The sequence below is a fragment of the Fistularia commersonii genome, chromosome 32 (assembly GCF_037954325.1).
Source record: "Fistularia commersonii isolate RoL2024-O1a breed Wild chromosome 32, RoL_Fcom_v1.0, whole genome shotgun sequence".
NCBI lineage: Eukaryota > Metazoa > Chordata > Actinopteri > Syngnathiformes > Fistulariidae > Fistularia > Fistularia commersonii.
This window is the reverse complement of record NC_141315.1, coordinates 4,405,107-4,432,047: the sequence shown is the minus strand read 5'-3', so window position 1 is coordinate 4,432,047 and position 26,941 is coordinate 4,405,107. Positions and strand designations below refer to the sequence as shown.

At 39.8% G+C, this 26,941-nt stretch overlaps 1 protein-coding gene across 4 annotated transcripts in view; it reads left to right on the top strand.

Moving 5' to 3' along the window:
• The window catches only part of LOC147215187 (zinc finger MIZ domain-containing protein 1-like), a 121,282-nt gene that overhangs the window by 6,187 nt on the left and 88,154 nt on the right, over window positions 1–26,941 (top strand). The window lies entirely within an intron of this gene.

The window sequence follows — 26,941 nt, the reverse complement described above, 5'->3', positions numbered from 1 at the left end:
ATGTCTCAAGAGGTATAATCTCACCCCCCAAAAATGGCCTCTATAAAGACTCCTGAGGGGCTCTGTGAACGCATCACCATGACTTGTGTGTTCTGTGGAGTTTTTTTTCATGAGGTGAGAGGGATCCACACCTCTTATGAGTAATGAAGGTGATTCTGAGCAAGTGGTAAAATTACATTCAACAGAGCCCGTGGGGATTCATATCTCATTGTTCTCTGACAAGGAAAATTAACTGGGATTTACTAATACACAGGGTATGTCCTTCGCCCGCTCTCTTTCCCCAGCAACATCCTCCCCCTGTCCCCATCCACCTGCCCACCCATTCCGCTGTAAACACAAATGTCAGATGCTTTCAGATGTTTGCTATCAGGATGTAAAACACAAGTAGATAAGCCCCTCCCCACGTGTTTCACACACGCGCGTTGCCATATGTCGATACTTAAAAGGGTTTTATTTAAACATTACTTCACAGCTCACCTGTTTTCTCTGCATATTGACTCTGGAGAAGTTTCAAAGGAACCTGTGTTGAATAAGTATTTCTAGATGTTTATGTTGATTATTAATCATTTCATATAGGAGGTATTTCTTGATAACATGAGATCTTTACCTATATATCTGACTCCACCATGTGCTGATGTAACAGAAATACTGTGTGGACATGTTGAGTTATTATTGGCTGCGTGTGGTCCAACCATACTGGTGATAGCATCAGAAAATACTTGTTCTGATAAGTTTTCATTTATCTATTTATCCATTCTTATCAAATTAAAACTCTAACAATGACATCCTAACTTTTTTACTGCGTATCCTTCCTTTTCAAAGAACTTAATTCATTAAAATCCAGCTTCTTCAAGATACTTGGGTATTTACATCCGCATGAAATTTTTACATAATTAATTTCAGTATTCAATTGGTTTCAAGTCCATTGTTGGAGGTTTTCATTAAAAAATGATAATTAACTATTTATTGCTTATCAAAGTCCATCAGAAGTACAACTAACACAGAGTTATTCTCCACAAGACAGTCACATGGCAATTTTTGTTGGTCTTCCAAAGTAGATAAACCATCCAGGCAGTTTAATTGGCTTATAAAACTGCATCATCTGGATCTGCATTTGCCTTCCTTAACATTTATCATCCACAACCGCAAAGTGAAATGAAACTGGTAGTTGAATGACGTGTCGGGTTGCCAGGCTACCGGACATCTGTTTTGGCCTAAAAAAAATCTAGTAACTGCAATGTTCTTGTGGACACCTCTTTATTTAATTAGTTATTCACAAGAACACAAGCAGTCAAAAACAAAGTACAGAGAGAGTCTGTTCTTTTAGGACGGATAGATTTGCCTCACTTGTCTATATTGATTTTTTTTTCTTCCTTTTTTTATTTTTCGGGTCAGAAATTGAATCATGACAGATATAGGGGCTCTTTGTAAGAGCTAGGTGCAGAACTAAATTATAAATTGATTTTTTTTTCTTTTTTTTTTTTATTAACATTTTAATTCTAAAAGTCCATAACTAGCAAAATAGAACATTAAAAGATTCTAACTATCCAAAACATTCAAAGCATAAAAAAAAAATAAATAAACACCTATCTTTTTTCTTTATAGCAGTTTATTGATTCCTTGATGCTTGGCAGTTATGCCATTTTTTTTTTTTTTAACCCGATATTGCTTTGTTTACCCTGCCCAAACACAACTGTCTAAATAATGTTAAAGTGCAGATGGCAGTGACACCACATTCACTGCTTTTGTGCTAGTCTACTCCATCTCCTCCTTCTAACAAGAGCCCTGTGTGCAGCCGGCTGCCCAGGTGGAAGGCATGCGTCACAGACTCGGGCAGATACACTGAAATGACAGCTGTGGGCACAGAAAGACCAGAGAGGTCACATCAGTATATATGGTGGAGAACATGTCGTCCTTGGTGTCCACTAAAGTACATTTACACCTTTCACACAGATTATAAGTGGGTTAAAAAGGTCAAGATTTGTGGCTGATGTTCAGTTGCAGTATATTTTGGACATTTTTAAACTCAAGTGAGTAAAGAAGGGACTTGGTATGATTTCACTGATGCATAAGTCATTATTCATTTTTTTTTAGCGGATCAAGTCTACATTTCTTAATTTTTAATGTTATGTATGTGCGTGTATCAAGGGTCAATACAGCTATTTGTAATTTTAATTTTATTGTAGTTTAGGAAGTGGTTACAGGCAAGAGCACTGGATTCTTTGTGCACTGATGTTTGCCCAATTACATCTAAACATCATTACAACGGTACTGTTGTTAATGAAGCCGATGGGTGGATTTAGATGGCAGTTGTCTAAGAGCCAGCTGAGTCTGTAATTTTTGCATAACATCTTTAAGGTAACAAGAACGCTGATGTAAAATGTCTTCAAAAATTAACAACAAAAACAGTGTGCTGTGATTTTCCGGACTTTTTTGGTTGGCGATTTGATGGATGGAAATGCTGCAACAACAAAAATTATGGGAATCATTTTCAAAACATGGCTTAATAAACCAAAAATAATCAAGGGAAACTAAAGCTGTTGCTGCTTTTGTGTAGAACAACCTATTAGTTTTTCCTTTATTTCTGGAGGAGTCCCCTCTATCCATTGAAGAAGCATTGATGACTTACTGAAGCAAAACAAAAAAAAAGTCACATATGCGTACACACACACACACACACACACACACACACACACGCAATGTAGTTCAAGGTCAAGGAACATGACAAAAAGATACAATGTCACAGTGTAATGACATTTGATTGCACGTTATTATTATATCGCCCAGTCTTTCATAGACAGTCATAGCAGTGGCATGTCTGTTATTGCTTCCTTATTTTCAAGCAAATATGTTCATAACATTTGCACAGGCAAATCGGCCCTATGAAATCAAACATGCTGTTTTCTCAAGTTAGCTCATCCAGTGACTGTCAGGCTCTCAGCAGGGAAATGGAGAGTTAATAAAAACAACCAAGGGTTTTGCAGACTAATAGTAATCACAGATATCACAGCAACTATTGTCGCTGATGGGTGTAAATTAATTGGGCAATACTTTTTGGATGTAAACACACAGCCAGGTGCATTTGCAGGCACGCCTCACAATCATATCCATTTGTGCAGATTGCATAAGCTTGTTTCTAACAACAGGACATTCTCACTCTGTCAGTATCAAACAGGGCAAAGCTTTAACTGATTGCATTTTTTAAGCTCTCTATCGTAACACACACACACACACACAAACACACGTACAATCCCACAACATAAACGGCCCTACTTTTCTTCGCAATAGCTGTGTGTCCAAACAGGTCCTAGGGCATGAAAAAATGTTGACGGCAGCCTCTATTTTTGACCATCTGCTCCAAATGGGGGGGCATTTTTGACTCAGACGCTGTGGTGTGAGTCTGCCCCCATGATGTGCCAGGCATTTGCAGAGAGGGAGTGAGAGGGTGCGATTGCTTGCTGGGCAGAGACCCAAGGGCTCGGTATCTTTCATGACACCACAGACATTAGCAATTCATGACTGTTTTACTAATGTGTCTTACATTAGATTTAATGATGAAGAAATAGATGGATGGGGGGGGGGGGTGATGAAGGGCTGGGTCAGGCCCTCCTCATCTTGGACCTATAACATGCTTGACTCTAAACATGGTCAGCGAGATGAAATACTTGCAAGGTCAAAAGTGTTTCAACAAAAGGAGGTGTCTCATTCCACCTCCGCGTCTCCTCTGTCGTGTGTGTGTGTGTGTGTGTGTGTGTGTTTGTGTGTGTGTGTTTGTGTGTGTGTGTGTGTGTGTGTGTGTGTGTGTGTTGTTTGTGAGGGAGGAATGTGAAACCTAATCTGAGCTGGCTAGAGGGGGCAGGGTTGTTGGGGGGGCATAGTGGGCTTCTTTTGGAGAATTACCCCCAATGTGTTGCCATGCCACTTCTCATAGTTTATGACCCTTTTCTCACAAAGGGAGGGTAGGGCAGTGCAATCTGTTTCCGTGCTTCCCTTTTTCCTTTTTGTTATTAGCATTGTTATTTGCATTTTATGTGGTTTTGTGAATCTAGTATGGAACTTGAACAAATTTAGTTTTAGTCCAATGTGGATACCCATACCTGGGCTTTGGGTCTTGTCTCATGTAGTACTGATGTGTAACTAGTCCTGAAATTGGATATTGCTCTTTTTCTCCATAGAAATGCCTCGTAAATCAACATCAACCTACGCTTAGGCATATTCCTAACTTTAATCACACCGAGTAATGGCAAAATATTAAACACAGTTAAGTCACAAATGAGGACAAACAAACTTGATGAGTCGAGATTCACAAGTAGAATAAACAAGTAAGTTGATCAGCCGCAAATCTGCCTCATTGTCTCGTTATCCGATCCGTGAATTTACCCGAGTGTTGGATCAATGGTTTTCTATGGCTGCTTTTATCACTTGGTTCTCAATCTGCAACAATTAACTGGAGACTTACATCAGAGTTTACAAAACCAAGATTTCCATTTTAATGAAAACATCTATGGGACTGAGTGAGAACATAGCGAGTCCTGGCAGTCTCAGCCTTTAACCACACCTTCTCAGGTGTAGCCAGTCAGGCAGTTAAGCTCATGCAACACCCAAGACTATTGCACTGCCACTGCAGGACTAGTGAGGATGCACGGGAGCGTAGCAGCAGCTCTAAGGTTCAGCAGGGGCTTCTTCACGCTACAGTAACTCTCTGTTGCCTCTTGAGGAACAAAGTATTACAAGACAATACAGACCGGTGCAAGGCTGTTCAGGTTATGAATTATCCCTCTACAAATTGTACCTTCAGCACAAGTAGAAATTCATTTTTTTTTTCTGTCCTTTATATACCATTATATATGGAATTTTACAATTCTTCTTCTTAAGGTAGGACCTGGAAAAATCCTTTTATGCTTTTCATGATTAAAAAATAGAAAACTGTTGAACCAAGGTGATTTGATTCTTTTTGTGGCCACAGATTGCTCAAATTAGGTTTTACAACTGAAGGACAAATTAGACTTGATATGATGTTCCTCTTGGAGGTCATGGTTCCCCTTTCCCCCCAACAACTATAAAAGCTTTCAACTTTTAAACGCATTAATTGTAACAATGACCTCACATTGTTAGCTTGTGGTCTCTCTTCAGTTTTGGACATTGAATGTTAATTTCACATGTCTGAGTCTCGGCCCTACAGTCAATTTGTGGGACCTCCTTTCCTTGACCCAAGCTGGTATTCACACTATTCCAGCAGTGTCTTATTGTTTTTTTTTTTTTTTTTGGTGGCAGCGCTGATCCTGAGGAACAAATTGAAAAAGTAAATTTCCTCTAGACTGCATTTACTCTGTCCTCTTTGTTTGCCTTCGGCAGACACATTGGGGCAAAGAGGTGGAGAAGATCATGTGAGCTGTAATTATATTTACGTTGGATCCCGTTTAATCAGTCATGGTAAATTCTGCTCGTCTTATTGTATTGTTAATCATTATAGGGGATTAAATGCTGGTTATGAACCCAGACGGATAGGAGAGGTTGCTTCTTATTTTTTTCTTTTCTTTTGTGATTGCTAGATTTGTTTATTTTTACAGACAAGCTGTGATGACATTAACTGTACATTGTTTACTTGATATTTTCAGTAAATTCTAATTGGGAGGAGAATGGGTGTCACTAACATTCGCTTTGAAGAGAAGCTGTTTCAGAAGAACAGGCTGTCTTCCAAGATTGAAAGAATGGCTTTTTGTTCCATAAGCCATCTTCCATTTTTTTGTTTACTTATTTGTCTCGGATCAAAGACGATGATGGAAAGTTGTATTCAGTTTCTGCCAAGGGGACTATTTCAGATCAGCGCAGTAGTTGAAGAAGAAAAGTTCTTTAGATGCATTTCGATCAGGCACTCAATTCTGGAACAGGATTTCTAATTTACACCGTAATGATTGAATTTAAAGGGGTCTTAAAGGGGTCTTTAGTGCTCAAATAGTCAATTTTATTCATAAATGGGGTGAGTCAAAGGAATTAATATCATAACGCTCAGGAGTACATTTACCATATGTATTCAAATATGAGGTGGGGTATGTAAAATCATATACCATAGATATTTTTAATTTGTCCTCAGCGTAGTAGTTCAAAGCTACTCTGCATTAGAAGCAATTGACATTCATTTAATTAATAAATGGGGAAAAAAAAAACATCAATTATCCATCATTTAAATGTTTAATTCAGATAACTTTACTTCAAAAAGGTTTTGTCACTGATTTCTGAATATTTCCTTGCCATTTTCCTGCTCAAAGAATTTGAGTTTGCTGATTTTCTGGTGATTCTTTTTGACTTTTTTCCCCATATCGCTGTCAGTTCTTACTTATTTCAGGTAACACATTTCTATGTATGCATTACCCTTTTCATTAAAAATGGCAAATTGGTCTCTTCTCACAGAAAATCTCGCTTTCATCACCGTGTGGTAGCAAAGCATTTTACACTGGATTTCATCCGCCAATTTGCACACACTCACGCACCGATGGTGGCAGAGCTGCCATGCAAGGCGCTAACCAGACCATCTGGAGCAACTGGGGGTTCAGTATCTTGCCCAAGGACCCTTTGTCGTGCAGGGGGGCCAGGAATCGAACTGTTTACCTTACGATTGAAGAATGGCCCGCTTTAAAACTGAGCCACAGCTCATAATAAGATCATAAAGTATCACAGTCACTGTATACCTATTGTATATGCCTTATAATAAACAGAGACGTTTAACATGGTGGTGGGACTCCATCAGGGATCAGCTCTGAGCCCCTTCTTGTTTGCAGTGGTGATCGACAGGCTGAAAGATGAGGTTAGACAGGAATCTCCATGGATTATGATGTTTGCGGATGACATTGTGATCTGTAGTGAGAGCAGAGAACAAGTTGAGGAGGATCTAGAGAGGTGGAGGTATGCTCTGGAAAGGAGAGGAATGTAGGTTAGTTGCAGCAAGACAGAGTATATATGCGTGAATGAGAGAGACCCGGGTGGAACGGTGAGGCTACAGAGAGTGGAGATCAAGAAGTTGGAGGATTTCAAGTACTTAGGGTCAATAGTCCAGCGCAATGGAGAGTGTGGAAAAGCGGTAAAGAAACAGACTATCAGTCAGAATGGAAGGAAAGGTGTACAAAACAGTGTGGGGACCAGCGATGATATATGGCGTGGAAACAGTGACATTGACGAAACGACAGGAGGCAAAGATGAAGATGCTAAGGTTCTCTTTGGGAGTGAGGAGGATGGGTAGAATCAGGAATGAGTCTATCAGATGGACAGCACAGATGTTTTAGAGAGAAAGCCAGAGAAGCCAGACTGAGATTGTTGGGTCATGTACAGAGGAGGGATAGTGAATATATTGGTCGACGGGATGCTGGAATTGGAGCTGCCAGGCAGGAGGTCTAGAGGAAGACCGAAGAAAAGATTTATGGACGTATTGAGAGAGGATATGAAAGTAGTTGGTGCATACAGTGAATAGGGTTAGAGAAGGTTGATACGCCGTGGTGACCCTGTAAGGGAAAAGCCGAAAGAAGAAAATACCTTATAATGGCGAGATTTGCTGTTCAGACTTCTGTTTATTTGAAATTTGCATAAATCGTTACCGATAAATGATTAGTTCGGACTGAATTAACTTTTTCCTCATCTGCTGCTCCCAGATAACGTTACTATTGTTTGCTTCATTTATCAATCTCATAATTATTTGGCAGGGATCACAGTTGTTTTGATGCTATGCTGTGAGTTATATAGTTTATCTCCCACCACTGGAAGTGTTATGGTACTGAGCATTTGCTTTCTTTGCATAGGAAATGGTTTCTTTATAGGAGCCCTAAATGTTGCATCACTGCATTTGTACACATGATTTGTAATTCTCATCTCCCCAAATAAGGTCTAAAGAGCCTAAAAATCACATTCTGAATGTTTGCGTCTGCAAAGAGACAGAATGCCCGTATTTATGCTTCTATATATTCCCAAACACATCATGTCATCCTAAATCTTTTCGAAACAATATTAACGTGCTATATATTATGGATTTTAGCATGCCAGGAGTTCCAAGAGGGAAAGTATGAATTATTTGTGTTATTACTTTTGCTGCTGATATAAAATGTTTTGCATAATAAACAGCCAAGACAACAACTGAAAATTTAATGAGCAATATATTTCAAAGCTATAGCACATGATGTATGTCTTGTGGTGTTCGGTGATGACTAAAGAAAGCACACGATTCTGTTTGGATTGATTGCCAACCGTCAGTTTTCACTCTGTCATTTTTCACCCAGTGAGTGTTAGTTCTCTCATCTTCGTCGTCGGTAGTGTTGTGTTAATTTAGAGTACAAACGTCTTGGGTGTACAGTCTAATACTTAAAGGATAACGAAGGCAACAGCAAGAAGGCGAGACTCATAACAGCAGAGGAGGATATTGGAGTTGAGTAGTCTACACTTAGCTGAACGCCCAAAGCTTCTTGTTTAATATTTAGCTCCTGTCAGTTAAAATCAAAAAGTTTCTCACTTTCTCTAAAGCTTGGTGAGAGGGGGAAACTGCTTCACGGGTGAAAGCCCTTGCGCATGAATATTTAATGGTTGCATTTTAACCAGAGTCATAAAATCCAAGAGGATGTGGCTGAAAAGAGAGCAGTGAGGAGTGTGCAAAGTAGGCTACATTGTGTCTTTATAGTCTGAGCTGGTTGCCTGAAAGTCGCGCAACTCTCGTCTGGTTGCACAGTGAATCAAATGTGTTTATTGTGGTACTCTAATTTAAAGCCCAGATTACATTTAGCGACGTGTTCCAGCCTGTTTTTGCAGGGTAAGCAGCTTGTTCTACAGCAGGATGAAGAGATCTTGGACCTACAGTAAAGGGTCTAAATTGAAAATGCATCATTTTGACACTTCCTCAATGCACTCGGAAAAACAGATTTGACGAGTTTAATTTCATTTGGTCAGTTGAATGGATCGAGAGGCAACATTTATGTCGCACACAAACACGTACAAGAGTATATCTTTAGGTGTTTAATATGCAACCTCTCCTGCTTCTTCTCCCAGTCATGTCACGCATTTTTAAAATTCTGTTCCGCCCTCTGCTCAGCCAGACTTGCAGCAGACAGACACTGAGCTGATTGTTATGTTCGATAACACTCCGTATTTGTGCCTTTGCGGGGTTATTTTCGTGTATATATATGCTTTATTTCACAGACAGAATAATTTGTCATCCAATATTGAATCAAGTTAAATGTACTCATAAAATGCAATCACTTAACTCAGCCCGTCTATTGTGTTTAATATTACTTGGTGGAAAAGGTCAGCTGGCAGTGGGTCAAGTCCCAGCAACGCAGATCATTCGGTTGCCTTTTGCAAGTCTTTTAGAGCCCCAGAAAACCATCTGCTTCACATGTAGTTAATAGTAGTAACAAAAGATAGGCAGCGGCTACTGTATGTTTTCTATCCTTGGATATCCTTAATGCAGCCTCTATAGTGTGTGCTTGGCAAGTTGCGGATAAACCACAGTGGATGCCCTTAAGGAAAATACAATAAAAGGTTTCCCCCAGTGAAAGGTCCAAAGTACAGATGTCCACTCTGCCCAGCAACAATGAAGCAGTTGTGCAAACTGAGCCATCAGCAGTGCTGGCAACCTTGACAAACCAGCTTATCAGGAGGCATGGTGCACAGGGTATAGGCTGGGGTGACGGTGCGGTTGGTGATGTTGGTTAGTGGTGCTTTATGTAGTTTTCTCTGGGGTACAACTTTATTTGGAAGCTGAGCGGAACCGAGCTGTCGAACCACAACCGCCTTTGCGATCACACTTTATTGACTGCTCAGATCCTGACTGTATCACTTACGAGCCCCTAACCAACCCCATTTAAGGAATATGCATTTATCACCCGCCCGCATAAATTCCTCCCTCTATCACAACAGCAAAATATTGTATTTTAAGTCAATTTGGTGTTTTATTTTTTTTTTCCAGTAAAATAAATTTCACATGGCCAAGACGAAACGTCTATTACCACGATACAAGTGTTGAGCAGCGTTTACAAGGAAGAGAGCACTTATTGGAAATGATTTGGAAAGAAAATAGCTTTTTGAAAGAACTGGCAAAGCATCTAAGACACGCAGAGGATTCGGCTGGGGAATTTTCTCTGGTTATTGACATTTAATATTGCATAATAGCAAAGCTAAGAGGGAAGGGGTGGGGAGACACCAAACTCCACACCTGTACAAATACAATCAGGCTTTGTGATGGAGGGGCAGAAATGCGGCAGCCAAAGTAAGCTGGAACCCACTGATTTGTCCAAAATATTACCTATGAAATCATTTGACTGACTAGTGCATTTGTTTAGATTGTTGTCAGATAGCCCGCTTATCATATTCGAGAAGACAAGACACTCCAGACATTGGTGGGCGGAGAAGTACAAAGTTTACTCTGTCATCAGTCTAGATGAAGACCGTTAAATAATCTGGTACGTTTTTGTATTTTCGTACAAAATTGGTATTTATGTATATATTCGTATATTTATATTACGACGCTGCCGAATTGAGTGCTTAACCCCCCTCTCCAATGGAGTCGGATTGGAAACATTTAAAATAGCAAAGGCTGTCCAATTGTCAGTATTTACATGCGTTTACCGCATTCATTTCTGTCTAACTTTCTGTTAGAGAAAAAAAAATGCACATGCAAAACCAGATGAGTCTTTGCTCACAGGAGCCACAGTGATTTTATGCCTTGCATTTTGTTGGTGGCAGATTTTTTATTTATTTATTTTCCCTTCTCAAAAGTTGTTTGAGGTGTAGGAGGAATGTGTTGTGTGCTCAGAGAGTTTGCTCTCTTGCAAAATAGTCTGTAGTGCTTTCACTGCATTTCCTTTGGGACACAACACTTGGAAAAGAAAGGCATCTCAAGGTGCCTGTGTTAGGCTTCAGATGTAACTCTGGCTTGGTAAATATTTAGAGAGCAAACATTTTGATACCAGCAGGGATTATAGTAGAGGGAAACATGTTTTTCTAAGAATCTAAATGTCAGCATATTGTAAGGCATAATGCTACTTATTTTTATTTTAATGCCATGTCTCCGAAAACAACAGTTTACCAACTTAAGTCCCACAGAGGGAATCCGATTGTTTTTGTTTGAGCTCGCCACTTCAACTTTTTGGTTTTTGTTAAAAAGCCATCCAAGTCATTGGCAGTTATTGTTACCAACCACAAACATCCACAACATATTTGCTGTGCTGTTTCACCTTGTTGGCTTTGCAGTGGAAACGTGCCAGAGGTGGATGTTAACATGTCAAGAGCTACATGCCTCATTTACTTGGTCACTGAATATTCATGGGCTTGATGTCAGGCTTCATCCAGCCATACATAGAACCAACAGAAGCCCCTGAATGTCACTTGACAAGCTTGATCTCCCAACATGCAAGTCTTTCTGTCCTCGCATAGTCACAGGGATCCTCTTTTCGTGTCTCGTTCTCATCTGTTTTTTTTTTTTTCAAATAAGGTGGCGAGTTCGCCTAGAGCTGACAGTCGTTTCCGGTTCCAATTTGCGTGGCGTGGAAGGGCCTCTGTGCTGCGTCTGGCTCCGAGGCGTGCCTGGACGAGCCAGTGAAGGCACCCCATGAAGAAGAAGGGGAAGGAGGGAGGAAAGCGGGTATAACCCCATGTTTTGCAGTTATGCCCATTTACCCCCCCTGACACCTCAAGGGACACGCTCTGACCTCTGCTGGGATCTCACTCCCTCTTTACTCTCACTCATGCGTTGAAACAGCACTCTGAGGAAACCGCACCAAATTCCTTGTGCATTACAAGAGCTTTTGGGAGGCCCTCATCGCCGCTCAGCCTCGTCTAGACTGGCATGGCTGTTGTTTGGCAGCCTCGGCGAGCTGCGGTGTGGGGTCGGACTCGCTTAGTGTGGCAGCGGAGATTGCAGTGGTTGTCTCATTAAATATGTGTTTCCCATGTTAACTTAAAAAGCTAATGCTCTTTGTTGATTCCTCGCCTTGGATGAAAAGCAAGGAACACCGACAGGCAAGCTGATGGTGATTAATAATTTGCATGGCTGTTGCAATAAGAATTGAGCGAAAAAAAAGAATTGAGATACTTTATTTATGCAAAAGCACAAATTAGGGCTGTAGGATAAGGGAGGAATAACTTGACATCATAATCATCAGACCCCTTTTCAGTATTCGTATATAATGTAGTAGCGAATGGGAAATAAAATAAATTAATCACAAGTAACTCCGTGCTTTCACAAGTAATGATTTGTATCCGCTTTTCTTTAAATGCTTGTGAAAGCTTTTCAATGCAGCAGTCAAATGCATAGAAATATAACTCAATTATTTTTGCCTGTTCTCTTACGTTGAAACTCTTTATATTTTAAATAATGTTTACAGTTTGCAGGTCATTCTGCATGTTTAATGTCTTTTTTTGTCATTGCCATGACAATATCTAGATCACCTTTGTGAATATTTTCAAGGTGATTTATTGGTTATTTATCAATGAAAGTTCCTGTGACTTGGGGGAAAAAACCATGAATTCAAAAAGTTATTTATCAGCCGCGATCAATGTAAACATAATTTATTGATCATATTTTTCATATCTAGAGCATACACCAAGCACACACCAATATGCTCTATTGGAGAAAGAATTCATATTAGCATCAACAGATAAGTTGATCTTATTATAATAATTAGGTCAAAGCAAATAAATGATTCAGTACTTATTTTTGTTGGTTGGCAAATCATCTGTTGTTGTGTCAGTGGGGAGGTTTGTTGAAGATGTAAAGACAAGTAATTGCTTCGACCGGGACGCGTCCTTTTGCACGAAGTAGCATAACATGGAAGTATGAATGTAAAACATAAGTACGCCTCCATCGACTTGATTGAATACATTCATTTAGTTTTAGCACGAGGAGGGAAAGAATAGGGAGCTGGAGTTAAACCCCTAAGTCCAGACCCATTGGAGTTTTACTGCAGCAGAGGAAGATTCATTTTCTGTCATTTCCCTGTTGATTGGTATCGATCTGTCAAGCGGAATTGGAACGTTGGATGTAAGGTGCGTCAAATAAACCCTCTTTTCTGGTTGCTCAGATCCATCTTGAGGTCTGGAGAACAATTGCATTAGTAGCTCTCTGAGTGTGTGACAGCAAGCTGAAACATTTCCTATTGGGGTCAAAAAAAAAAAAAACAGTTTTCCTTCTTCGGTGTTTTACTTCATAATGGGACTGGGGGAAGGTTGACCTATTGGGTTGTGACAAACAGCTATAAGGGAGCTGAGTACTACCCTACCACTGTTTCACTGTGGTGGTTTATTGAAAGAAAAAGCTCAACACACCTGTGGTTTTGTATAGACATGAATCTTTTCCAGACAAAATGAAGGAATTTGCCGCAGCTTGGAAAGGACCCCCCCTGTGGTGAACGGATGACACGGTCTGCTGTGCTGCTGCCACTGCTGTTGGTTGGCTTTCGAAGGGGGCAGCTTGACTGCAATAATGAAATGGAAAAGTTCCAGGGCAGTGCACACTTGCACGCAGAAAGTAATTGGAGATTGCCAAAGAACTGCGCATGATATGCTTTCAATTCCATTCCCGGGTGAGACCGGCCACAAAGTTTGATTATGTTTGCTGTTAACCAAATGCCTGTCGAAGTGCAAATGGGATCCTGTGTCAACTGGGCGCAAGGTGAAGAGGCTGCAGCTTAGCTGTAATGCACACAGTTTCAAGAAAATATTCATTTCACCATAAACATTCACATTTTTACAGCTTTTTAAAACAAATCAGGGATACACGACAGTTTAAAATAGATACATTTCGGTGTTCACTTTTACCTAAGCGTCATGTAGTGGGTGACTGACAGTTACAGATTACTCAGGAGCCCAGAGCGTGCAGGGTTGTTGATCATTTTGAGAGCAGGTGTTTGAGGCTTGTATGTGCTCTTTCAATTAAGACTTCCAGACTGCGGTTCTTTAGCCACTTCACGTCACGTTTGACACTGGAGGACTGGAGTGTGTTCAATGGAAAGCAGATGAATGATTGATAAGTGAAGCAGAGCTACTTCAAGTCCTGCTCCGAGGACATTAATAATGAATGGCACTTTGAGCACTTCAGTGTCATATGGAATACAAGAGGTTTCGTCACCTCCTGCGTTTACTGCTGCCATTTTATTTCTTGTATTTTCAGCAACTGTGCTTTATTTCATCCCAAACATTGTCACTGGCTTGCTTTGAAGCTATTGCCAAGTACTGCCTGCAAATTGTTTTTTTATTTCCCACTCCCCCTCCGATCAAATTTATGCAAACACCCAGTAAATTGAGTTTCAAACCCTTAAACTCCGTCATAGACACCTTCCAATTAAGATTTATGTAGCTCATGCCCAATTGCTCTGCAGCAACTGGCTCATTTGACTCCACAAGGTTGTACTCAAGTTGCTCAACGCTTCACTGGTCACTTTTGAGTCATGAGTGTCAGAGGTGCCAAAACACATAAAAGATGTTTGAAGTGAGGGGAAAGTAAGATGAGATGTTTTTTGGCAGTGTTGTTGCTGTGCAAAGCCACCGCAGTGTAGATCCCACTGCTCTTTGTGTGTGTCTCTCAGGCTCCATGTCATCCTGTCATTGTTCAGACCAGAAACTTGCTCATATGCCCATTGTTCGAGATGCAGATCTGCTGCTTGTTCTCCCCAATAGTCCCTTTACACAACAAATGAAGGGAGTGATAAGAGGTCACTAGGGGTTGCCCCTTCCTGGTGAACATCTAAATAAATGTCGGAATCGGTATAAATTGACCTTGCAGAATGAATTCCAACTATAACGTGCTGATTATTGCAGCTATCATTTTGGCGTCATGACAAAAATGCAGTTTTTCCTCTCGAAAGGTTTTGTCGCTGGATTCGTCGTCATCAGATTAATCACCAGCAAATCATTTGCACGTTGTCAGGAGAAGTCATTACATGTTAGCTCGACAAATTGCTAAAAGTGCTACAAATGCAAATCATTGATGAGGGAGGTAAAAAAAAATGAGACTGGTGCAATCAGACGACGAGCAGAAAACAGCAATCTGAAAGTTATGGTAAACATCAATGGTTTTAAAGGGCAGCGACAAAAGCAATGTTTCCCATAACCCCCCCCCTCAAAAAAATTTTTTAAAAAAAATCGAAAAATTTGTTAGTCAGTCACCCCTGTCATCTGACATCTTTAATAAATGTTCCATGTGAAAATATGTATTTGTTTTAATTGAATAATACTCTAAATATGCCATGGATTTGCTTTAGCCCATTAAACAGAATTTCTATTGAAAGGGTATGAACCAAAATTCTATTGCAATCTAAAATACATTTTACATTGAAAAACAGGCTTCTTTTGTCCGGTTGGGTCTTGACATTCAAGGAAGTCAGAGAAAGTGGATCAAGTTAATCGTCTCTCCTGAACAGAACAACATGTTCACTCACATTTCCAGTTCCAAACTGCACGAACTTTGCAAAGTGCTGGTGAATCTTCTGGCCAATGACAATGCCATGAGTCTGAAAAGACACCCTAACATTGTATTCCAAACCGTTTCTGTAGCTTCATGTGTGCTCGTGAGCCTCACTTTGCTTCCCGCTGGGTGTTGGAGCGATGGCAGGCTCGCTTCTCTTATTTGTGCTGAACGCTTGTGTTTCATTCATGTGTTTTTACCGAGCAGCTCATTCCGTGGCTGCATCTCAGAGCTTCTTAACAAGCTGCTGACCTTTAGCTGAGGCAGACTTCAGCAAGATACACCTCTTGGCCTTGGAAATATTCCTTCGAACACTGAAGTCATGAAGTGTTTTTAGACACGGCGAAATAAATGTATGTATTAAATACCCTGCAACACCTCCAGTGGAAAGAGGCTAAAATGTAACATTTCAATAGTGCATACGGACTGAAATCTCACAGGTGTTAGATTTAACATCCAGGTACGAGTGGCGAGTAACTGCATTCAACAAAATCTGGTTCTCCGAAGTGATACCTCATAGAAAATAACTGAAATGGGTAAATTACCACGCCATATTGTGTCACCATCACACATTAAGCCCTAAACCTAATCCTAACCCTAACCACAGAAACAATGCTTTTCTTAATCAGTTTAGTGGCATTTCCTGGTTGGCATAAAAATGACCTGGTCCAGTGACATGCAGTGAGTTAGCTGACTGTTCCTGCCTTCCAAGGAACATTCACTCTAAAGTTTAATCAAATTAGTCTTACAGTTGTAAAATTTCAGTATGTTCCATTTGGACATTCAAAAGGCAAGAAGAGTCTCAAATGTTATATATATTATGGGAGGTTAAGCCCACATCTCCTGGATATGGTGAATAATGGCCCTGCATTTTTGACACTGTGATAGTTTGATAATAACAATAACATGATAAAATAGTAAATTTAATTAGTAAAATGTCTATTTTGGCCAAATTGTTATTTTCACTAATTTGTACATTTTCCCCGCTAGATCCAAAATCATGGAAAAATGAAAAAATGAATCAGCTAAAAATTGATATAAAAATGTTTTTTGTAATAAGATATAGCCTGATGCCCTGTAAGACATTGTGGCAAGAAAATATGAAGAAAATTCTCAATTCTCAGCAAAAAGCTGGAATTAAAATGGAGAATAAATAATCCAATTTTGCAGTACAGTGGAAAATTTAAATAGCCATAAATTTGAATCAATGAATGAATAAGAATTACATCTAAAATGTGAATAATGCCTTTTTACACAACTTTTTTTTTTTTTTTTTTTTTTTTGCTTTAGCAGCTTTCTGTGTAAGTCAGTGTCTATTTTTGGAACCTTTTGTTTCTGGGTCCAGAACCTGAAATGCTTCAGAACTCCTGATCTCCACTGTTTGCTTTTAACACCGAATCCTTCCCTATGTGTGCATGTGAATGTTCTCCACATATTTGACTGAGTTCTTAATTTGTTCTTGATTGATAATGAGTGTGTAAGAGCATATGGCTCCGGTGTCCGTAATGACCTGCCAGGTTTTGAAGTTTCGCTCCAATAAGCTGCCAGACATTCCTCGGCCAGCGTTGCCTTCCACTTTGACACATGAAGAGACCACAGATGAGAATCACCTGTCGGTAGCGAGTCTCTTGAAACAAAGCCCAGCTCCTCTGAAGGCGTGTTGTCGCTTCTTGTATTAAGACTAATAGCAGCACCCAGTGATAAGCAGAGTTAGCTGAATCCGTGACCCGAGCGGTCGGAGCGGTGAGATCGTTTCCACTCGTGTGTTTTTCTGCTGATGCATTTAATTTTGATCCTGTCCGTTAAAATGTACACTAGTGGGACACCGGAGAGTGACAGAAAGAGAATGAAATAGAAAGAGGGAAATGGAGGCTTGGGTGAAATATTGATTGGTATAATCCAGGCTGAAAGCAGTGCAGTAACAGAGATGTATTCTATTTTATGCAATTACTATTGAGAATGATGTACCTGTCATAAACGCAACTCTTTTATCAGACTTCCCCATATTTTGTTTTTGGCTTGGTCTCTTAAATGACATTCAAATTACTCATCACAGTACAAAACTCAGATGGGAATCTTAATGCCGTTTCCTAGCTATTGCATTGTTGCTCTCAACCTTCAAGAAACAGGTAAAAACGTTTCTCTTTCAGGACTTTTTACTGCGCTGATGCCCCAGATCAGGTTGGCAGCAAGTTAGGCTAAGCAGTGTGTGTGTGTGTGTGTGTACGTTTGTGTGTCTGTCCAAAAAAAAAAACCCTCACTAACCCAAGCTTACTGTTCATTGTGTATTTGCAAGTGTATTTGCAGTCCCTATGTCCTCTACTGTAAGTCGCTCTGGATAAAAGCGTCTACCCAACCATTCATTACAATTACATTACATTACATTGAATTTGGCAGTTTACTGATATATAACAAATATTGTTACTGTCATAACTTGTTTTTTTTTTTTTTATTCTAAAAATTGTGACTTTTTTTCAGTTATTGTCACATGTATTATTTTATTTAGTTATTCATTTTTCTCCATTTCTCAAAACATCTGCTTTCTTTAATGTCACTGGATTGTTTTTAAAATTATGGAGGATCAGGCACCATCAGCGAAATGTTTTTTTTTTTTTTTTTTTGTGAAATTTCCTGGATGTCGTCAAGAAATCACCTAAAAAACATGCAGATATTTTGAAATACAACATTTTCAAAAAATCCTAAAATGAAATCATATAATAGTCAACACGTCTTCTGAATTTCATGCTATACCAAGGCCTCTTTAAAGGTTTCAGAGATTTTTTCCCAAAATGCTTATCTGAATATCCAAAACCATATATTTGGGCAATATCTGATTTTTTTTTTATATTCTATACTGCTCTGACTCCACCAAGGAAGCATTTACTTTGTGTTTTATTCTTTCTTTGCTGTTCGTGCATCACGAGCGAACAGAGAGGCTCCTACGCTTTGAACGAAACAAGGAAGTTCTTTGCCTTTCTGTGTGTACGTATTGCATCTGATACGTGCCCTCCTGCTTCCCTGCCTCCGCTGTCACATGGCCAGTTCTTGCAGATTTCTTGGAGATCACCGGAGGATACCATCGGAGCACTTGTGCTCTACTTTCTCCCTCTCGTTCTCTGTGCTTAGAGTGGCCCGCTTAATGCATTGTAATGGTTGACTATTATTTACGCCGGGGATAAACAAAGAGAAGCGAGGAATTGATGGAGTAATCCACTCTAGCAGTCATTAGGCATTGAGATGGAGGAGCTGGTGGGAGCAGCCTCCTCCGTATGCCTCTCGAGTCAAGCCACTAATGGAAATGGGACTCATTAAGACACCTTATACTCTGACGCACCCAAGATCATGAGCAATTGCTAATTGATTGTCGTTAGCGTTCTTGCAATGAGATGCTCGGCCTGTTTTCTCATTTGTTATGAACGGCTTTGTTTTCTTCTCCCGTCTCCTTCGCTTCATTATTGATGTTGCTGTTTTTCTTTCTCATCTGCCTTTTTTGCCTTGAGACTCCTCAGCAAATGAGTCATCGCAATGTCTAATCAATTACAGCCCTATTAAGAGGTTTCTATATGTACAAAATCCATAGTCTTTTTCATAATTAGAAGGCAACAATGGACGGAAATTCCACTCCTATTAATTTCGTCATGAGACGCACACATGCTGAGGGTTACGAGCGGATGAAGAAAAATGCGCCTCAGCCAGCATGGTCATGGTTGAAAGGCAGGGGGGAAGGCAGGTCTCCCTGTGATGCTTCACTTATTGGCTCTGGAAATTCCTTCCCCTTTCCTCTGGAACCAGCAGATTGTGTTCATCTCAGCCTTTAATCATTTTCCCTCCCAATAGTAATGTGCGTGTGTCTCTTTCCCCTCCCTTGAATCCTCAGTGTATATGTCCCCTCCGCATTGCTATTTCTTTCTCCCTTATTACCAGAGGTAGGAAAGGATACGGGGGGTAAGGGGGATGCACGGGCTGAAAATGCAAATCCAGGTGAATAGTTCTTTCTTGTGACAGATCAGCCCTCATTACACAAACCCCTCCTTTGCAAATGGCTCGAGGAGATTTCTCCTCGGTCTAGCTCGCCTCTGTTGCACGATGAAGTCTTTTCACCTTTTGTAAATCCTCCTCTGGGTCCAGTGAGAGAATACGGTAGTTAGGCGACCAGCCTGGCTGCAGGATGTGTGATCTGTTTCGCACACGATGCAGGGCAGAGGAAAAGGGGTGCGGGGGCATCATTTCAACGTCCATGGTCATCCTCTGGATTGTTTCTTTCCATTCTACAGGCAGCCTACACCTCTATCTCAATCACCCTCGTGGGAGTTGCTACCACCTTCTTGCTCTGATAGGGAAAGACTGGAAACAAAGGAAGAAAAATACAAGCGCCCTCTTGGGATGTTTCACTCTTTTGACACAAGATAGAGTGGAGGAGGAGAAATAATATTGAAGCCACCAGTTCATGAGACACGCTGCATTAGCATCAGCCAACATTTCGAGTAAAAAACAAACAATTTTCCTATCAGTACGAGTGTAATCATCTAGCAAACACACACACACACACACACACGATTGCAGCCGGTTTTCTAAGGTTCTCAATTAAAATTCAGTTGCAGTTATGTGACCCAGATAAGCAAATGAGACAATCAAGACCATAATCTATATCGTACTCTGTTTCTAAATATATAGTTTTAATGACAGCCACCAGGTCAGGTTCCCATCGAAATGACATTAAATGATTTATGGCCGGAAGACTAAAACTGCCTCGACTTTCATTTCAGGCAGGCTTGCCGAGGAAAACTGGCAATTAAAAAGAAAGTGGCACACATGTTCCCTTTGAGATTTTTATATTTTACGCAATGTTTGTTTTATTTTTCACTTGTAATTTTTTTGTTGGCCCTGCTAACATTTCTAGCTAATTCACAGGAGACTTACCAGTCTAATCTGTTGCACTGCTGCAGTGAATATACAAAGCATTTAAGGAAAGTTTGACCACAGCAGGCCTTTTGTCCCACAAATTGAAAAAAAAAATACTATACTGGGAAATTGGAAGTGGCACTGATATTTAGGGGAAAAAAAGTAAGATATATTGATATCTGATAGTATCTGAGACACATTTATATATTTTCATACAACAGCTCTTTTCAGAGACTTAATATACATTATATTTTTATACATTGAGGTTAAAATCCAAAATAAACCATAAACATCTAAAGGCATTGAATAACCCTTCAGGATGCTCGTATTGAAAGTTTCAAAGAGGTTGGATTTTGGTCATTTAAGTTTCAAATGACCCGAAGATCAACATTTACCATCATTGATGTTTTAGATAAAATAACGACACCTGTATCTGAACCTTTATAAGCCCAAAGGTCATCATTTAAGTGACATCACTTTCCAGTGACCCTTGGAAACAAAATGCAACCTACTGATCCATTGTTTTACCCATTCTGTAAAATGTTGTTATTGGCAAATATAATCCTAATATCAGTACAATTATAAAAGTCCCTATTATATCAGACAAAAGACCATTTAATTGTGGCACCAAGGTTTGACAGCAACCTTAAAATTGTAGCAGTTGTAAATATTAATCTGTACTTTCTGGTTAAAGTTTGACCTAGTTTATTTTAAACAACCTTTTCATAAAAGAAATCAATTGTATGATCTTATTTGCAGTTTTATTTGTGAATTAAGGTTTAGTTAATATAAAAAAAAGGTCCTGCCGAAACTATGAAGTTGATTTGTTGGGATGTCGCACTTATTCCTTCCCATTCTCAGCAAATTAAACAAGTACCAACATAACTGATACAAATGATTTCTTAAAACGCAAAATTAAAGTCCACCTTTAAGTTAATACCTTGAAATTATTCAGAATTAATCGAATATTATTCATTAAAAAAGGGGAAAATATTGGTACCAGAGGCTGAGGATAATTTTGTCAACGCACAGGAAATAATTTGCAACAAGGAGTCAATTTGCAAAAGTGAGATTCAGTCATCTCCACCAAAGGAGACTCTTATTTTCACCTTTGTGTGTGCGTGTCCATGTGCGCGTGCGTGTGAGTGCAACTCTGGCCAAGTAAGAAGTCATCCACATTTATCATTTATCTCAACAAAAAGTGTTTTTCTTCTTTACCTTGGCCTTAGAGGAGGTCCGTTCTTGGGTATCATTCCAGTTGGTCGTCTCTGCCATGTTGATATGGTGGCACAGAATATGAAAACCACTGAACTGCTTTTGCACCAGAATGCAATTGCCTTTTTGTGCGTACGTGTGTGTTTTGTTGCGTGTATGTGTGTGTGTAGCTCAACATAATTACAGCAGCCGTGGTTAACTAGGCGCCTGCAATTGTGGTAATCAGTGGAGAGTGAAGATTGGGGTACTAAGTGAGCTGGTGTCTCATACTCTGAATATTTCACACCAGAAATCCCCATCTCTGAAACCTGTAATCACTACAACGTGTAACTTCTGCAGGGATATGCTATTGTTTTACGGCTTTATGGGACATCAGTGGGTGACTCTGTTGATTGTAATCACTCGATATTAATGTTCTATTCATTTTTCACTGCCGTGTGTTTTTTTTTTTCTTTCCCACAAGTGCTGACATACATTTTCATTCACTGTGATATATCTCTTAAAACACATGTAAAAAAAAATTGAATCAAATTATACACTGAAGCCATGAGACCAAGAATGAAGCCACAAGGGATGAATGGATGAAACTATTCGAACTTTTATTTGCGGAAGGATGTAAAATTCATTGGCTGTGGGAGGGATAGATGATTAAATTCTTTTTTATCATTATCAGAAATGTAAATAATTACTAAAATTGAGTGAGGAATGACCTAATAATGTTCAAAGGATTTACCAGAAGTTAGATAAGATATATTTGTAAAGAATATTTCAATGTTTGGCATGGTGGTTGATGCTTCCGCCTTACTGCAAGAACATCTCTGGTTCATTTCCAAGAGGATGGCATCTTCTCTCTGTGCCTGCATGAGTTTCCTCTTGGTTCTGTCGTTTCCTCACACAATCCAAAAGCATCCAGTCGGTTCATAGAAAACCCTAAATCACCCAGACTTGTGAATGAGAGTGAATGTTTGTATGTCTCTTTAAATATCACCCCTACGACCGGCATCCGATTCAGTGTGAGCCCTGTTGTCTCACAGTGACAGCTGGGATAGGTTTCAGCGCAAGTAAATCCATGAATGTAATAAACATTAAAATTTAATCAAACTAAAATAATGTCAATTACAGCAACACTTGCTAAGTTTTACCCCACAAAACAGCCCCGCTGTTTTATTCCTGAGCAAACAAAGACACTATTGATTGACATGCATCCCCAACGTGTCTCCGCTCGGTGCTGATCACGGAAACATGTTTTTCCTCTTTGAGAAGGAAATATCATTAAATCATTTCAAACGAAAAGATTGTTATTCCTCCATCGGCTGTTGCAGCATTGCTGCTTTGAATTCAGGTGTCTTTGTCGGATGTCTTTTGAAAAGCAGAGATGAGAATCTCGGTTGATCTTGTATGTCGTGAGCAAATCGACAACAGGAGAGCAGCCTAAAGGAGGCATCCTGATTCCTGTGTGAAGGTAATACTAAGTGAAAGCAGAACACTGCCGAAGAGGTGAATGGAAGGTTAAAAGTTTTTAAAGGGTGTTTTTTTTGTTTGTTTGTTTGTTTGTTTGTTTTTTTTACTTTATTTCTTTTACCACAGAGCTGACAGTATGATTAAAACACCCCGTTTCTCTCATTTGTCTGTTTTCGTCTGCCCTTAAAACTTTTCAAACTTGACGTCTGTCGAAAAATTCAAGCTAATGCAAGAAACATGACAGCACATTTTACAATTTCTAAAAGGCTGCATGATTTTTCTGCTTGTTATTTAAGCAATAAAGCAGGCGATGTATTTATGCAGTCAAACCAATGATTATAGACGTCGAATATTTTCTCTCACCGTGAATTAAAAAAAAAAAAAAAACATATTTCCTCTTCTGGTTGCTTCATGTCCTCGTGTACTCGACCAAATGTATTTACCAGTTGAAGCTCAGGGGTGATGCAATGGAAACACAAAACCTTTTGTCTCAAAGTGCATAACTGAATAGTCAGCCCGAAGAAAACCCCTTATCAAAGTTTTCAAGGAACGATCTAACAAGAACTAGGCTAAAATTCAGAACCGAATTCTTAAAAAAACAGGAAAATATTAATGAATGATATGTAAGAAATAACCCAGAGATGGAAACGTTGAGGTTCTTTTTGGGATTGACGAGGATGGGTAGGGTCAGGAATGAATCCATCAGAGGGACAGCACATGTTAGATGCTTTTGAGAAAAAGTCCGACTCTGATAGTTTGGATATGGAAAGAGGAGGGATAGTGAATATATTAGTAGAAGCATGCTGAGGCAGGAGGCCCAGAGGAAGACCAAAGAGGAGATTTATGGATGGAGTGAACGAGGACATGAAGTTAGTTGGAGTAAGAGAATAGGGCTGGACGGGGGCAGATGATTTGCTGCGGCGATCCCTGAAGGAGGGAGCCAAAAGAAAAAGAAAATGTAGGAGATAACCGAATCGGGGAAAAGAAAGTACATCATCAACAACCCCAAAATTGAATCGAAGTAGTCTTTTAAATAAACAATGGTTCAGCATTCATTCGCAAAGCAATAGTTTGAAAATCAAAACGATTAATGGCTTCTTTTAATCCTTTTTCTGTTCAGCCCGGTCCGTCTCTTCACCCGGTTCATGTCCATGTGTACTCAGTCTATTGTATTTACCAGTTAAAATGCAAATTTAGCACTCTGGGAATAATAGCCCCAGAGATGCAGTGAGGTGGACAGACAGCCTGTGGTCTCAAGAGCTTTTCCCAGAGTAGAAAAGCAAGAGCCAGGTGAGTGTTTCTCCCACCTGGTCCCTCACGCCACTCCCCCATCTCACCGTTTGTTTGGTTGTTTTTTTTATCCATGACGTCCAACCTCTACAACCACTAGCAGGTTTCATTGCCACTTTGCTTAGGATGACTGCTCTTCATTCAGCCAGTTAAAAACCCGATATCAACCAGGATGAAATGAGCCTGCCCGGCTCTGCTGGCTGCAGTGACAGTAGGGATTTTGACTCCATGAGGACCCAATTAAACCTGGGAGGGCCTCTCTGAAGGATAATAACAATGATAAATGCACCTCTGTAGCCAGCTTAAAAGAGGTAGGAGAAATGTTTTTGTGTGCTGGCCCGTCTTAACATAATTTACTCCTGGCGTTTTGCAGCATCACAAGGTTTAAAATCTCATTTCTGTTTTTTTTCTTTCTTTCTGACGAATAGAAGCTTTGCAACTCTTGAACATTCTGATGACTTTGCCTCATGAAGTCTGCATATTGTGTGAATATGCATTGAATGTGGGAACTACAAAAGCAATCATCCCTCCGGTTCTGCGCAAGTTTTACCTTTTAAAGGTGAAAGGGTTCATCTGAGATCAGACAAGTAAAAAAAAAAATTGTGCTTGTCTGTGTTTCTTAGTCCTCAGTATGAAAATTAATCCATCGATTTACAAAAATCGTCCATATTGATTAGACGTATTTGGGAATAATGCCAAATAATCCCTTTTATCTCAAAGGACAGCTTGACGGAAAAATGTCAGTCATGTATTTTTCATATGTTTAATAGCGCAGGGAAAAAGGAGGTACTACCATCAGCATTGTTCAGCATTTATCCTATCACTGTACTGAAAAAAATAGGAGAATTGCTTTCCTCAGTGTAACTCCCAAAATGCGGTTGACTCAGGAGACTGGAAGCATTTTTCTCTGTCAGGTGGTAATTCAGAGGAAAAACTCCTTTAATTAGATAACAAGCTTCTGCATTTCAAATTTACACTTTGCCAGCAGTTTATCAATTACTGCTTGTGGTTTCATACTACCAGTCAGTCTTTGTCTGGCGCCCGAGCCTCCTCCACACTGTGCTGCAGAGCCGTGTTATTGTACTTAAACAAATCAATTCTGTTGCAGTTGAGCTTTTTTCCCCCCTCCATCCCCTGTCATTATGAACTGTTTGCAGTGCAGAGCACATTGATTTTTCACAGCCCTGGAAAAGCTGTTGATGAATAGCACAGAGGTATCTGGGGAGAATCTGGCTTTAAAAAGGAGGCACCCAGTGCCAGCCCCTCCTCTCTCTCTCTGTTTCTCTCTCTCTCTGTTTCTTTCCCTCTCTCGACCCATTGAGCCCCCAGCGCTCCTCCACTTTCTCTTTTCAGAAAGCGACACTTCCAGCAGGGGAGCAATGCTGCTTGAAAAAAAAAGATATACTCCAATGATGGAAAATAAAACCAAAGACAAAACTGATTTTATAAACATAAGGCGCAAGGGATTGCCTTCTGGTGCCGAGTGTGAAAAGGCTCCTTGTGGTAAGATGGATATTATACCTGGAATTTCAGCCTTGTCTCGTCAGGATGAGGAGGAGTTCAGGAAAAGGCTCGGGTGATCCGGTCGGTGATAAAAATTGCAAGAATGCTACGTGTCACTTAGAAGATGCCTGGGAAGATATTCCTAACAGGATGCAACTATAGAATTTAAGGCGGGGATAGAAAAAAAAAAAAAAAAAAGAAGAGGGAGCGGATGGAAAAAAGGCATCCATTACTTTCATACACACACTCCTCACATGCGTATTCACCGGGCCAGATCAAACCCAAACACCCTCTAGACATTTTTATTCATTCTTTTCTTCTACCAGCCCATTCAGCTCCTTGAAATTCCATAGTTCAACATTTGAGGAGTGAACAAAAAGCTTGGCGTCCTCCAAGTTTTCCTTTTGACTCTGTGGAAATGAGCACCGTGCACTTTGAAAACAGAAGAGAATTTCAGGAAAAAAGGAGCAAAAAGTGTGTTTCTTTAACCCTGACCTTTAATTCAGGGAGCACTGGCTCTTAAACGGCATTGAATTCAAGCTCTCATCAAGACTAGGAGAATATCCTTTATGTCTCATGGACCTTGTTAACTGTTGTAAACTCCATCTCAGTATTTGCTTACGATGGGATCAATAGTTTCTCCTTTATATCTAACTTCTACATTTTGTAAATTCCTTTTTTTTTTTTTTTTTTTTGTATTTGCTGCTGATTTTTCAGCAAACACCGTGGTTGAATTCATCATTGATAAGTTTGTAACATTCACCCAATATGTTAGCTGGAAAGTCCATATATAACAAGCCACTGAAATAAGATTTATTTAAAGAAAAAAGTCAAACAAATCAGAAAAATAAAAATAGAAATAATGCTATTAATATAAAGTAACGGCAATGTGTGTTCTAAAGTGTATTTTGCACACACAGCATGTACATGGAGCATGTCAGGAGGTTTTCAGTCATCCTGGTCATGGTTAATTCTTGTAAAAAAATCTTCTTGTAACAACTGGACTTGATTTTCCCCTCTCATTCGAGAGGCTTCTCCAGTTCAAGAAGCCTCTCGAATGAGAGGGGAAACATCTTCAAGGGAAGAAAATCAAGTCCAGTTGCTCCGAGAGGAGGATTTTTGACAAAAAATGAA